The sequence below is a fragment of the Lolium perenne genome, chromosome 1 (genome assembly GCF_019359855.2).
Source record: "Lolium perenne isolate Kyuss_39 chromosome 1, Kyuss_2.0, whole genome shotgun sequence".
NCBI lineage: Eukaryota > Viridiplantae > Streptophyta > Magnoliopsida > Poales > Poaceae > Lolium > Lolium perenne.
The window spans coordinates 115,007,005-115,023,189 of record NC_067244.2 but is presented as its reverse complement, the minus strand read 5'-3'; positions in this window follow the sequence as shown (position 1 = coordinate 115,023,189).

The following is a 16,185-nucleotide window of genomic DNA, read 5'->3' as shown; positions in this document are numbered from 1 at the left end:
AGCCCTGGCCGCACCGACCTAGGGTGTGGGCCCCTCGTGACGCCCCTCGACCTGCCCTTCCGCCTACAAATAGCCTTCGTCGCGAAACCCCCAGTACCGAGAGCCACGATACGGAAAACCTTCCAGAGACGCCGCCGCCGCCAATCCCATCTCGGGGGATTCAGGAGATCGCCTCCGGCACCCTGCCGGAGAGGGGAATCATCTCCCGGAGGACTCTACGCCGCCATGGTCGCCTCCGGAGTGATGTGTGAGTAGTCTACCCCTGGACTATGGGTCCATAGCAGTAGCTAGATGGTTGTCTTCTCCTCATTGTGCTTAATTGTCGGGTCTTGTGAGCTGCCGAACATGATCGAGATCATCTATCTGTAATTCTATATGTTGTGTTTGTTGGGATCCGATGAATAGAGAATACTTGTTATGTTGATTATCAATTTATATCTATGTGTTGTTTATGATCTTTCATGCTCTCCGTTACTAGTAGATGCTCTGGCCAAGTAGATGCTTGTAACTCCAAGAGGGGGTATTTATGCTCGATAATGGGTTCATGTCTCCGTGAATCCGGGGAAGTGACAGAAATCTCTAATATTATGGATGTGATGTTGCCACTAGGGATAAAACATTGGTGCTATGTTCAAGGATGTAGTTACTGATTACATTACGCGCAATACTTAATGCAATTGTCTGTTGTTAGCAACTTAATACTGGAGGGGGTTCGGATGATAACCTGAAGGTGGACTTTTTAGGCATAGATGCATGCTGGATAGCGGTCTATGTACTTTGTCGTAATGCCCAATTAAATCTCACAATACTCATCATAATATGTATGTGCATGGTCATGCCCTCTTTATTTGTCAATTGCCAACTGTAATTTGTTCACCCAACATGCTGTTTATCTTATGGGAGAGACACCTCTAGTGAACTGTGGACCCCAGTCCAATTCTCTATACTGAAATACAATCTACTGCAATACTTGTTCTACTGTTTTCTGCAAACAATCATCATCCACACTATACATCTAATCCTTTGTTACAGCAAGCCGGTGAGATTGACAACCTCGCTGTTTCGTTGGGGCAAAGTACTTGGTTTGTGTTGTGCAGGTTCCACGTTGGCGCCGGAATCCCTGGTGTTGCGCCGCACAACATCTCGCCGCCATCAACCTTCAACGTGCTTCTTGGCTCCTACTGGTTCGATAAACCTTGGTTTCATACTGAGGGAAAACTTGCCGCTGTACGCATCACACCTTCCTCTTGGGGTTCCCAACGGACGCGTGTTGTACGCGTATCAAGCACTTTTTCTGGCGCCGTTGCCGGGGATCTGAAGAAAAGTTGAATCACAAAGATCTCTAACTCCCACGTCAACTACACGCCAGCAGCACTTTTTCTGGCGCCGTTGCCGGGGAGATCAAGACACGCTGCAAGGGGAGTCTCCACATCCCAATCTCTTTACTTTGTTTTTGTCTTGCTTAGTTTTATTTTGTTTGCTGCACTATATCAAAATACAAAAAAATTAGTTGCTAGTTTTACTTTATTTGCTATCTTGTTTGCTATATCAAAAACACAAAAAAAAATTAGTTACTTGCATTTACTTTATCTAGTTTGCTTTATTTACTATTGCTAAAATGAGTAATCCTGAAGTTGAAGTTCGTTCGTTTAAGCAACAAGGGGGAGAATGTTTAAGAGATGCTTGGTATAGAATTAGTAATGCCCATAATAGGTGCACTAAGAAACACTCCACCACTATTTTACTCAGAAATTTTTATGTTGGTATCTCTAGCTGGAATAGGTATGTTCTTGATTGTCTCGCAGGAGGTAACTTCCTAAGTACTCCTGCATTAGAAGCTAGCTGCATTATTGAGAGTCTATTTGGAATACCCCCTGTTGATGAAGTTAAAATTGAAATCTCTCTAGAAGATGTTATGAAAAAATTGGAAACCATAGAGAAAAATTTTCCAAGTGTTGAAACTAAATTGGAAATGTTACTTGATAAAACTGATGAACTTGATAAATCCTTAGGAGGAATTGATGAAAGAATTAGTGTCCTAGGAACTTGTGTTGTCCATGATAATCAAACCGATAGGATCGGCGAACTTGAAAAGGCTATGGGAACCTTGGGATCAACCTTTTCTTCTCTTAAATATAAGGAGAAAGCTTATGTGGGTAAGGAGCAAAAGTTTATGTATGTCTCTAAAGTGCCTAAACCAAAAAAATATTATTATAGGCCTAAAATTGACAAAGCCCTTAGTACCACTACAGATGGGGGAGCTTATGATAACGATGCTCCATCCTTTGATAATACTTGATACACACTTTCTGCGCCTAGCTGAAAGGCGTTAAAGAAAAGCGCTTATGGGAGACAACCCATGTTTTTACTACAGTACTTGGTTTTTATTTTGTGTCTTGGAAGTTGTTTACTACTGTAGCAACCTCTCTTTATCTTAGTTTAGTGTTTTGTTGTGCCAAGTAAAGTCGTTGATAGTAAAGTTCATACTAGATTTGGATTACTGCGCAGAAACAGATTTCTTTGCTGTCACGAATCTGGGCAAAATTCTCTGTAGGTAACTCAGAAAATTATACCAATTTACGTGAGTGATTCTCAGATATGTATGCAACTTTCATTCAATTTGAGCATTTTCATTTGAGCAAGTCTGGTGCCTCAATAAAATTCGTCAATACGAACTGTTCTGTTTTGACAGATTCTGCCTTTTATTTCGCATTGCCAGTTTTGTTATGCTTGATGGATATTTCGATTCCATTGACTTTCAGTAGCTTTGTGCAATGTCCAGAAGTGTTAAGAATGATTATGTCACCTCTGAACATGTATATTTTTGATTGTGCACTAACCCTCTAATGAGTTGTTCTAAGTTTGGTGTGGAGGAAGTTTTCAAGGATCAAGAGAGGGAGATGATACAACATGATCAAGGAGAGTGAAAGCTCTAAGCTTGGGGATGCCCCGGTGGTTCACCCCTGCATATATCAAGAAGACTCAAGCGTCTAAGCTTGGGGATGCCCAAGGCATCCCCTTCTTCATCGACAACATTATCAGGTTCCTCCCCTGAAACTATATTTTTATTCCATCACAGCTTATGTGCTTTGCTTGGAGCGTCGGTTTGTTTTTGTTTTTGTTTTGTTTGAATAAAATGGATCCTAGCATTCTTTGTGTGGGAGAGAGACACGCTCCGCTGTTGCATATGGACAAATATGTCCTTAGGCTCTACTCATAATATTCATGGCGAAGTTTCTTCTTCGTTAAATTGTTAGATGGTTGGAATTGGAAAATGATACATGTAGTAATTTGCTATAATGTCTTGGATAATGTGATACTTGGCAATTGTTGTGCTCATGTTTAAGCTCTTGCATCATATACTTTGCACCTATTAATGAAGAAATACATAGAGCATGCTAAAATTTGGTTTGCATATTTGGTCTCTCTAAGGTCTAGATAATTTCTAGTATTGAGTTTGAACAACAAGGACGATGGTGTAGAGTCTTATAATATTTTCAATATGTCTTTTATGTAAGTTTTGCTGCACCGCTTCATCCTTGTGTTTGTTTCAAATAAGCCTTGCTAGCCTAAACTTTGTATCGAGAGGGAATACTTCTCATGCATCCAAAATACTTGAGCCAACCACTATGCCATTTGTGTCCACCATACCTACCTACTACATGGTATTTCTCCGCCATTCCAAAGTAAATTGCTTGAGTGCTACCTTTAAATTTCTATCCTCCACCTTTACAATATATAGCTCATGGGACAAATAGCTTAAAAACTATTGTGGTATTGAATATGTACTTATGCACTTTATCTCTTATTAAGTTGCTCGTTGCGCGATAGCCATGTTCACTGGGGACGCCATCAACTACTCTTTGTTGAATTTCATGTGAGTTGCTATGCATGTTCGTCTTGTCTGAAGTAAGAGCGATCTACCACCTTATGGTTAGAGCGTGCATATTGTTAGAGAAGAACATTGGGCCGCTAACTAAAGCCATGATCCATGGTGGAAGTTTCAGTTTTGGACATATATCCTCAATCTCATATGAGAAAATTAATTGTTCTTACATGCTTATGCATAAAAGAGGAGTCCATTATCTATTGTCTATGTTGTCCCGGTATGGATGTCTAAGTTGAGAATAATCAATAGCGAGAAATCCAATGCGAGCTTTCTCCTTAGACCTTTGTACAGGCGGCATAGAGGTACCCCTTTGTGACACTTGGTTAAAACATGTGCATTGCGATGATCCCGGTAGTCCAAGCTAATTAGGACAAGGTGCGGGCACTATTAGTATACTATGCATGAGGCTTGCAACTTGTAAGATATAATTTACATGATACATATGCTTTATTACTACCGTTGACAAAATTGTTTCTTGTTTTCAAAATCAAAGCTCTAGCACAAATATAGCAATCGATGCTTTCCTCTTTGAAGGACCTTTCTTTTACTTTTATTGTTGAGTCAGTTCACCTATCTCTCTCCATCTCAAGAAGCAAACACTTGTGTGAACTGTGCATTGATTCCTACATACTTGCATATTGCACTTATTATATTACTCTATGTTGACAATATCCATGAGATATACATGTTACAAGTTGAAAGCAACCGCTAAAACTTAATCTTCCTTTGTGTTGCTTCAATACCTCTACTATGAATTATTGCTTTATGAGTTAACTCTTATGCAAGACTTATTGATGCTTGTCTTGAAGTACTATTCATGAAAAGTCTTTGCTATATGATTCATTTGTTTACTCATGTCATATACATTGTTTTGATCGCTCCATTCACTACATATGCTTTACAAATAGTATGATCAAGGTTATGATGGCATGTCACTCCAGAAATTATCTTTGTTTATCGTTTACCTGCTCGGGACGAGCAGGAACTAAGCTTGGGGATGCTGATACGTCTCCGACGTATCGATAATTTCTTATGTTCCATGCCACATTATTGATGATATCTACATGTTTTATGCACACTTTATGTCATATTCGTGCATTTTCTGGAACTAACCTATTAACAAGATGCCGAAGTGCCAGTTGCTGTTTTTGGTTTCAGAAATCCTAGTAAGGAAATATTCTCGGAATTGGACGAAATCAACGCCCAGGGTCCTATTTTGCCACGAAGCTTCCAGAAGACCGAAGAGGAGACGAAGTGGGGCCACGAGGTGGCCAAACCATAGGGCGGCGCGGCCCAAGCCCTGGCCGCGCCGACCTAGGGTGTGGGCCCCTCGTGACGCCCCTCGACCTGCCCTTCCGCCTACAAATAGCCTTCGTCGCGAAACCCCCAGTACCGAGAGCCACGATACGGAAAACCTTCCAGAGACGCCGCTGCCGCCAATCCCATCTCGGGGGATTCAGGAGATCGCCTCCGGCACCCTGCTGGAGAGGGGAATCATCTCCCGGAGGACTCTACGCCGCCATGGTCGCCTCCGGAGTAATGTGTCAGTAGTCTACCCCTGGACTATGGGTCCATAGCAGTAGCTAGATGGTTGTCTTCTCCTCATTGTGCTTAATTGTCGGGTCTTGTGAGCTGCCGAACATGATCAAGATCATCTATCTGTAATTCTATATGTTGTGTTTGTTGGGATCCGATGAATAGAGAATACTTGTTATGTTGATTATCAATTTATATCTATGTGTTGTTTATGATCTTGCATGCTCTCCGTTACTAGTAGATGCTCTGGCCAAGTAGATGCTTGTAACTCCAAGAGGGAGTATTTATGCTCGATAGTGGGTTCATGTCTCCGTGAATCTGGGGAAGTGACAGAAATCTCTAAGATTATGGATGTGCTGTTGCCACTAGGGATAAAACATTGGTGCTATGTTCGAGGATGTAGTTACTGATTACATTACGCGCAATACTTAATGCAATTGTCTGTTGTTAGCAACTTAATACTGGACGGGGTTCGGATGATAACCTGAAGGTGGACTTTTTAGGCATAGATGCATGCTGGATAGCGGTCTATGTACTTTGTCGTAATGCCCAATTAAATCTCACAAAACTCATCATAATATGTATGTGCATGGTCATGCCCTCTTTATTTGTCAATTGCCCAACTCTAATTTGTTCACCCAACATGCTGTTTATCTTATGGGAGAGACACCTCTAGTGAACTGTGGACCCCGGTCCAATTCTCTATACTGAAATATAATCTACTGCAATACTTGTTCTACTGTTTTCTGCAAACAATCATCATCCACACTATACATCTAATCCTTTGTTACAGCAAGCCGGTGAGATTGACAACCTCGCTGTTTCATTGGGGCAAAGTACTTGGTTTGTGTTGTGCAGGTTCCACGTTGGCGCCGGAATCCCTGGTGTTGCGCCGCACTACATCTCGCCGCCATCAACCTTCAACGTGCTTCTTGGCTCCTACTGGTTCGATAAACCTTGGTTTCATACTGAGGGAAAACTTGCCGATGTACGCATCACACCTTCCTCTTGGGGTTCCCAACGGACGCGTGCTGTACGCGTATCACTCCTCGGCAATGCCCTTCGATTGGGGCTTAGGGTTGATGGAATCCTGTAGGCTGACACGAGACATCGGTTCACAGACAAGCGGGGAGAACGATTTACCCAGGTTCGGGGCCCTCGATGAGGTAAAACCCTTACGTCCTGCCTGTCTGATCTTGATTATGAAAATATTGAGTTACAATGGGGTGCCGAAGAGATCGGATGAGATCTCGTCGAGAGGCTAATTGCTACGGTGACCTAGCTCTAGACTTTTGGTGGCTAAGATTGATATGATTGATCGTGTCCCTTGGCAGCCCCTCTCCTGGCCTTTATATAGGAGGCCAGGTCTCAAGAGGTCTAACCGAGTACGACTAGATTTACAGTAGTTCTAGATCTAGACTTTCCTTGTTCGGCTCCTTCCTTGCCTTGTCCGCCAAGGAATCTTCTGCTGCGCCATCCAAGTGGCCCACCTTGCCTTCGAGTGCCTTCATGGGCCTCCAACTAGATTGTACAGGATAGGGCAATGTCGGTTACCCGAAGGGTAATGCCCACGTCAGTAGCCCCCGAGTGTCTAACCGAAAATAGTTCGGGTAGAGACTAAAGCATGCCTCCTCTTAATGTTCTTCTCCTTGATTGTTCTTATTCATCTTGAATTAGCATCATCTTCTTCTGTCGGGTGCGCGTCCAACGCTCCCGATGGGAGTAGCCCCCGAGTCTATTACGGATGCTTGCAATCCGTGCGTAGACTCAAGTTGTACCACTCGAACGTCTTGCTCTGCCGAAGTTTTTCTGCAAGTCTTCATAGGTCATCCGATATATTTGCACTAAGGCTTGTATTTTCCGCGCGTAAGGGATAATGAGTAACGTGCCCAACTTTTGCTGGTTAACTGCCGATGGCAAAACAACGTCACCCTACACAGAATCAAGTCCCCGGGCATGATCCTGGAGTGCAAAAAAGTTCTGTCGGGTGCACGTCCAGCGCTCCCGATGGGAGTAGCCCCCGAGTCTGGGCACGGGCGCTTGCAACCGGCTGCAGACTCGAGCTGAGCAATCCATCCTTTTCTTCAGACGTTTCTTCACAAGAATATCTTCGAGTCCTCATTTTATCGGGTGCACGTCCAGCGCTCCCGATGGGAGTAGCCCCCGAGTCTAGGTGCGGATGCTCGCAATCCGTACATAGACTCAAGTTCACCATCCGATACCTTTTACATTCCTTCGAATGCTTCGAGCATTCCTCACGACGTCACTGATGACGTTATTGACACTTTGATTTTGACTGACAAGACGCGACCCGCTGGGCCCATCCTTCCTCTGCCTAGCCCTGTTTTTAAGTAATATCCGCCTTTCTTGTACGGTTACCAAGGCGCCTCCTCGATTTCCGTGATCACCAATGGGAAAAAGGTCCCCTTAATGATCTGGCAGCAACGACACGTGCCCACGCAATCCTCAAGTTCTCCCTTACTTAAAATCTCACAGGACAAGATCTTTAGTATTCTCCCATATCCACTGTAGCATCTTCCTGTCCTTCTTCTATCTCTCTCTTTCACAACCGTTGCGCCGCCACCATCGTTTTTAGATCTTCTCCAGATCTTGCAATGGTGAAGAAGAAGAACCTCGCTGCCGCCGCCAGCTCCACGAGTGGTGGCACCGCCGCCAAGGCCTCCTCCAATCTTCCGAAGAGGAGCGCTCCAGATGCTCCTCCCCCAGCTCCGGCGCTGGCAAGCTCGATAGCCAAACCCGGAGACTGGCTAGCGTCCTCTGTCACGAAGCGTGATGAGAAGAGGGCCCGAAGCCTCGGGCTAATCTCCTCTGATGAGGGGAATTTGATTCTTGCAGGTGCAATCTCTCGGCCCAATCCTCCTGCCGGTTTTACCGTGATGTTCCTGTCGTTCTTGTATCGGGGTCTCTCGCTTCCTGCTCACGAATTCCTTCATCGTCTTCTGCGGACTTACGAAATCCAACTGTGGCAACTCACCCCTAACTCAATCCTCCACGTTGTTGTGTTCATCACCCTTTGCGAGGCGTTCTTGGGCATCGAGCCTCACTTTGGGTTGTGGAAGAAAATTTTCTTCGTAAAGAGATACAGTAGTAGCAATGGACCCTTTGTCATTGGGGGAGTGGGGTTTGTTGTCCGCTCAGAAGTCAACTACTTCAGTTTCCCAATGAGAGAATCCGTGCACGGATGGAGACTGAAATGGTTTTATGTTAAGGATTCCTTAACAACCGAGTCCCAGCTTCCTTGCTTTGCCGATGTCCTTGAAGCCAAACCTAAGCATTCTTGGAAGAACATCCTTTCTCCCGACGAAAGGATAGCGGCCGATGAATTATTTGCCAAATTCCTTGGGATCAAAGAAGCCGATGGCCAAACCATGATTGGCACAGAGGTGGCCGCAGTGTTCTTGAAACGTCAAGTCCAGCCAGTCATGACCAGGGTTCATCCGATGTGGTTGTATTCGGGTCCAAAGGATGAAACCAGGATAAACATTGCTGAACTATCGGAAAAGGAGCTGCTTGACGAAGTTCGTCGCCTCACTCTCTTTAGTCAGGAAGACTCGATCTTGTTGATATCTTCTTATTCCCCTCTTGATGCCGATCATCCGCTGACAGAGGTAAATTTTCCTTCTCATACTCTCATTACCCTGTTCCACTTTGTCGACACAACTACTATTGTTCTTATTTGTTCTTTTCTTTGACAGATTCCCATAGTTCCTGATAACTTGCATGATTTACCAAATGACACTTCCGAGAGAAGAGGATCCTCAGCCCCTGTTGATTTTCATACTGCCAAGCACACGAGCCCAAAGAATTAACACGATGACCAGATAGATTCTGATGCAATCTACACCGATCTTCCTCCCTCAGCCAATGATACTTGCGACATAGCGGGATCAGTGCGTGATGACGACGCTGATCGTGATGCCTTTGTTAATGCAGCTGTGGAGGAGGCCAGAGCTTCACCCGCGAAGAGATCAACCGGCGGCTTTGCCGATGAAGATGATCTCTTCGACATGTAAGCGCCTTTTTCCTAGGATTTGTACTCTGCTTCCATCATTCGCTTTTCTTTCTTAACTTCTACCAACCATCCCCTTTCGCAGTGACGAAGGTTTTATTGAGCCTCCATCTAAGAAGGCCAAGTCTGTCGCCGTTCCGCCGGATGTCGCGGCTTCCGAAGCTTCGGCTCCTACGGCAGCCCCCGCGGCTCAAGTGTCGACTGCCTCCTCCCTTTCTAGGGGGAAGGATATTCCTTCGACTGCTGCCACCACGACCCTTCCTTCAGGGAAACCTGTGAGTCTTTCTTGATCATAACGCAAATCTTCCTGAATATGCCTTGATTAATGATTCTTTTATCAACATCTAATTCCCCTTTCCTTAAGGATCTGCGTGGCGTTATATCTTCTTTGGAGGCCTTCGCCTCCCAATTTACTTCCCTGGAAGTAGACAAGGTTCGGCTGCAGAAGGAAGTTAAATCTTCTTCTTCAAAGCTAGAAGGTGCAATCAAAATAACTGCCAAAGCTCGCCAAGAAGTCGACTCCTTGAAGGAGGAACTTGGTAAGCTAAAGGAAAAGCTGAAGGAGGAGGAGGCGTCCAGGCTGGTTGCTAAAGCTTGGGCGGTCGAAAAAGATGATCTTCTTCGCCAGTCTTCCTTGGCTGTGCTTGGTAATTCCTGTTTATGCTTCCATGTCGATTATTACTTTATGAATTCGATTCTTTGTCAGTAATCTTTTCTATTTCATTCTCTTGCAGAGGCCGCCGACATCCCTGTCAATGCCATGGACAAGATTCCAAACAACTCTCCGGCAAACGGTGTGTCGATGACTCTCGCCTCCCACCAGCTTACACGGGAGCTTCTTGAAAAGGGCAAAGGTTCCATGGCGCGGATGCACTCGATGATCTTCCCCAAGATCAGTCAAGACAAGACACTGGGGCAGCTGATCGATGCCTTCGCAGTCGACACCAAGGAGGTTATCGAGGTATTCAAACGCACTTCGCGTACCTATGGTGCCCTCCTAGCCTTCCAACTTATGATGGGTCATGGCTTCAAGGCCGATATCGAAGAGATGTCTAGGGAGCTGCCGAAAGAGCAAGATGGGCGGTTCATTGATTTAAGCATCTTCAAAACGTCAGCCCTTAAGTGTGCACGCCAGCTCCTTGAGCTGGTTTCATCAAGGAAAACATCGGCTGGCCCCAGTTTATCGACCCAGACCCAAGCCCCTTGATTTTTGTAACAAACTTCACTTTGAGTTGATGTGAAACAATATTCTGTCGCAAAACTTGTGGTTGTAATAAACTCCGTGCTAGCAACGTTGCTAGTACACCCTTGCTATGACATTTTTACTTGTACTCTCCCAATGGGAGTAACTTCCGATGCTGAAACGATGCGATCCGTCATGCTTTTGACGTTGTTCCTTGCTGGTTTTCCCAGTGCCTGCGTTTGTTGATGATTCTTCGGGTGCTCTTTCTGAAGATGATCGAATCCAGCGTATGAAGGATCGGATCGCGCAGCTGGAAAAGGACTTGCGCAATACCTATTCCTTGGCTGCCATTATCAAGAAGAAGGGCGAGATTGCAGCCGACGTAGAGCGCTATGCTCTTACTGAGCTGCATAAGGCCACCGAAAGGTTGAACTGTAAGTTCTCTGATCCTTTGTGCTTATTATTCTTTGCTAGAAATGCATTGTCTGATCTTCCGTTGATTCCTTTGCTAGTCATAGCTCTGAACCGTGCTGAAGAGAACAAGCGAATTCATGAGCGCGTTAACGCATTAACCCAGCTGTCATCAGCCGAGGAGATTTTCTGGAGGGAGCACTCGAAAGTTTCGGCTGTCGCGCAGTTCCAAGATCGGGTCCAGCAGGTCCACCATTTCTTCGACAAGTGCTATAAAGCCCTAAGGGTAATTTGGAGGACGATGTTCCCCTTGAACGCGGTCCCTCCTACGCTATTGACTCTGATGTCTGAATTTTGGAATACCAAGAAAATTCGAGACTTGGTGCGAGCTCAGGTTTTTGCAGGGGCCAGATTTACACTTGCCTCGTCCTTGCACGTTATCCTTCTGCAAATCTGCTGGCTATTGCCAACGCGGTTGGTGATTTGGAGACGCTGTACCCGAAGGTATTGTTGCCCGCCAATATAATTGTCGACAAGCTTGAAAAGTATTCGAAGGTACCCGAAGAAAGAGAAACTCCGCAAGAGTAATTCAGGGTTAAGTTCTTATTGTAAATAGGTAATTTGGCTACTTCATCCAAGCGTTTGGATTGCGTAGTTGAAACTTTTTTGTTCGGTAGATACATGTATATGTACTTTTACCGTGTTAATGCCGTTGGTCAGCAAATCTTAATTGCCCGCATAAACGTATGTGTATTCGTTGGTCAGCAAATTGTTTGAGTGATCATCTCATGTTGCAGGTCTTGCTAAACCCGTTGTATGTGCAACTTTTCTTTCAACCGATGTATGTTCGGAGAGCAGCTCCCGAATATATCGGGAGCATTAACTCTACCGATGAGCCCGTTGTTCTATGATATTTCCATAAGTGAAATATCGAACGTGGGTTGTGTCATATGTATTTCCGAACTCTTGCTATTTACGGCGCTCGTAGAGGCATCTATAGCGGAGGGAAAGGTTAGCGCCCTTGTTTATTTTGCATCCTTTAGCACTCGTAGAGGCTTTTTCGGAGCACGATCTTTTGCCGCGTACTACGTTGCACCGTCGTTTGCCAAGGGGCATAAGCAAGGTTTACGATGATGCGGTTTGAGTGCTCCGAATTACTGCAATGCATTTCAAGGAATCAAAACTTAAGTTCTCATTAATAAAAGAAACACGGGACTAAGGGGCGAAAAAAGGAGAGCCCTGTTTAAAAGAAAGGGAAAACTAAACACTAGTGAACCGCTTAAGCAAGGAAGGGGTTCTTCTCATCTTCCGGCTTCTCCACCACGTTAGTGGTTATCGAAGCGTCGTTGATTTCACCAGGGGTATTGACAGCGATTGCCAGTGTCTTGTTGTCTCCTATGTCTTCTGTGCCATCAGCTGCCGAAGCTTTTGCTGCCGAAGCTTTTGGAGCAAGGTCGGCTGGCTTCTTCTTCGTCTCCCTGACGTGTTTTTCTTCCTTATTATCGCGTGACGATGACTTGGAAGGGAGATCGGTGATTTCCTGTTTCAACCCAAACTTTGCAGCAATCCTCTGAAAGTCGCGATCACAATTGTCCGAGCGTGAGAAATTTCCATAGACTGTGATGTTTGTCCCGTTGCTCCCAGGCATTTTCAGCTTGAGGTATGCGTAGTGCGGTACATCCATGAACTTGGCATAAGCTGGTCTTCCGAGTATAGCGTGATACTGCGATTCCCAGTTCATGACTTCGAACTCGATCTTTTCCTTCCTGAAGTTGTCGGGTTTGCCAAAGACGACGTTCAGGTAAACTTTACCAAGAGAGTACGCCGGTGAAGTAGGGAGAATCCCATGAAAACAAGTGTCTATTTCTTCTAGCATTCTCATGGTGATCCCCATACTCTTGATTGTGTCGATGAATATCAGGTTTAGTCCTCTTCCACCATCCATGAAGACTTTGCTCATCTTGAACCCCCTGATCTGTGCCTCGACTACTAAGGCAGCATGTCCTGGTTTTGGTATGGTCATCGGGTGATCTGCTCGGCTGAACGTAATGTTCTGAGACAACCACTCGACATACTCAGGGATGTTCGCCATGATACTTTCTGCCAGATTGATTTCTCGGGTGAGCTTCTTCATTTCTCTTCTTGAAACACCTGTCCTGTGGATCATGCTCATCTGCCCACGTGGTGGTGGAAACGCCTCATTGGGTTGGTGAGGTTGAGCTTGTTGGACCTGATGTTGTGGTGGAGGTGGTGGTGGTGGCGGTGGTGGCTGTTGCTGCTGCTGGATAAGTTTCTGCATGTCAATGAACTGCCTACAATCTCTGAGTAGGTGGCTTGACTTCGTTTTGTTGTCTTTAGAATCAACGTACGAGTGCAAGTAACAGGGATCGTTGATCTGTTCGGCGTAGGGTAGCTCGGGAGTCCTCTGTGGTAGTGGTTTGTAGTTGCCACGATTTCCAGAGTTGTTCCGATTGCCGTCCTGCCGATCGTCTCGTATGTCGTCATACCGATCGTCATGCCGATCAGAGTATCCTGCAGCTACCAGGTTACTATCGTCGTAACTGCGGTTTTTCCTTTTCTTGTGGCGATCCCTTCGTCCACCCGAGTCGTGCTTCGGCTGGTCGTCGTCTTCGTCGTCACTGCGCTGTCGCGGCTTTCGTACGTTGTCCTCACCATCAGCCCAGCTGTTGGCGATTTCCATTAACTTGGTTATGGTTTTTGGCTTTTTGCGTCCGAGTTCCTCTATGTAGCTTTCACGTCGGATGCCATCGCTGAAGGCATCGATTGCTCTGTCGACAGAAACATCTTCGGCAGCGTTTAGGAGCTTGGTGAATCTCCCGATGTACGCGCGCATCGATCCTTCTGCTTTTGCTGGCAATGCCGCAACTCCTCAATCCCGACATGCCTTTTGTATGTTGCTTGGAAATTGGCAACAAAAGCGTCTACTAGGTCGTCCCATGATTTGATGGAACCCTTCGGCAGGCCTCTGAACCAAGCTCGTGCTGAATCCTTCAGGTAAAGCTGCAAGCATTGCATTGCTGCTATCTGATTTCCTTTGTGCAGAATCACAGTCTGCAAGTAGTCGTCTATCCAGGACCTCGGCTCCTGCTTCCCATCGTATTTGGCGGCGTCAGTAGGGGTAGGTTTGAACTTTCTGGGTGGCATCGCCTCGTGGATTTTGTAGCTTAAACAATCGGCCCCCCTTAGCTCGCCGTTGTTCTCCTGGCTCTCGTCCGAAGAATCATTGTCATATTCCTCCCTAGCGGCGCGTCGTCGCCTTGCTTTGTCGATTCTGCTCTGGGTGATTTCATCTCGGGCATCTCTCGCGTGATGCTTTGAGCCGCTGGCCTGTAACGTGGTCTTTTCCTTCCGCGAGACCAGATTGTCTCCCAATATTGCGAGACTTTCTAGGGCACCTCGGTGGGCTTGGGCCATAGAACCTTCACGGCGCTGATTGATAAGGTATGCTGCGAGATTGGCGGTCGCTCCTGCGATGGTTTTTGGCCGTGGCATGCCCGTGATGTCCGTGGTCATAAAGGACTTGGTCAGATTCGACGTTATTTCTCTGGCATCATCTTCCGATAGCCTAGATAATCTTGATCGGTGCTTGCCTGCCCCTTGAGTGCTTCGAGAGGCGCTTCCTCGTGAGCCTCTCCGTCGTTCACTAGATTGGTCCGCAGCGGATAGGCGTCTCTCGAGGGTGGCCTGCTCTTTCGATGGGCGCTCCTAGTTTTTCTCCAATATGGAGCGATAAGCGTTGAGGGTTCCAACCGAGGTTCCTGCAGGGAGCGGTGTGTTGTTAAGCACGGCTGCTTTGGCTGTTGCCCACTCCTCCTCTGCGATGGTGTAATCGCTGTTGTTGTTACTGGCGCTGTTCCCAAAACTTGCTCGTCTGCTGGAGCGGGGGTGTGATATCCGTCCCCCCCTGTTCCTTGTGTTTCCCGTATTATTGGCAACATAAACCTGGTGGTGTGCCGTTCTCCGGGTGGCACCTTGGACGATGCTGTCGACACTGTCCTCTCCCGATGAGTACTGGGCATTGCAGATGAACGGTGTGTCGCTTGATCCTAGCCCGTGCCTGGTATCGCAATTCAAGCAATAGTATGAGGTCATCTCCGAAGAGGCGGGATTGTCGGATCCAACCGACATGGAAGACGTCGAACGAGGAGTCGATGGCGCGGGCGAGTTCGTCAAGCCTGTCAGACCAGCCGAAAGGTCGAATGATGACGACGTGCTTGGACCTGTCGATCTGGAGGCGAGTGGCTCCAGCAGTCGAAGGACTCCTTCCGAGTTGACGTTGTAGTGGACGCTGCCGAAGGTCATCTCCATGTTTCCTTGTAGATCAGAAAAGGTCGAGCGAGACGAGTCACTGTGCGGGGTGAATTCATAGGAGCCGAAGCGAATCGGGCTTCCCAAACTTGGTGATGACTGTGTCGATGAAGCTGCCGATGACATGACTGGAACTGCCGATGATCGATCTTGTGCCGATAGGGTTCCCACAGACAGCGCCAATTGTCGAGGGTACTCCTCGGCAATGCCCTTCGATTGGGGCTTAGGGTTGATGGAATCCTGTAGGCTGACACGAGACATCGGTTCACAGACAAGCGGGGAGAGCGATTTACCCAGGTTCGGGGCCCTCGATGAGGTAAAACCCTTACGTCCTGCCTGTCTGATCTTGATTATGAAAATATTGAGTTACAATGGGGTGCCGAAGAGTTCGGCTGAGATCTCGTCGAGAGGCTAAGTGCTACGGCGACCTAGCTCTAGACTTTTGGTGGCTAAGATTGCTATGATTGATCGTGTCTGTTGGCATCCCTCTCCTGGCCTTTATATAGGGGAGGCCAGGTCTCAAGAGGTCTAACCGAGTACGACTAGATTTTACAGTAGTTCTAAATCTAGACTTTCCTTGTTCGGCTCCTTCCTTGCCTTGTCTGCCAAGGAATCTTCTGCTGCGCCATCCAAGTGGCCCACCTTGCCTTCGAGTGCCTTCATGGGCCTCCAACTAGATTGTACAAGATATGGCAATGTCGGTTACCCGAAGGGTAATGCCCACGTCAAGGTCCGCCTCCACCATCGAACCCAAGGCTGCTGCCCCAGGCGACCTCATGCCGCGGGAGAATCCCAAGATCATCACCA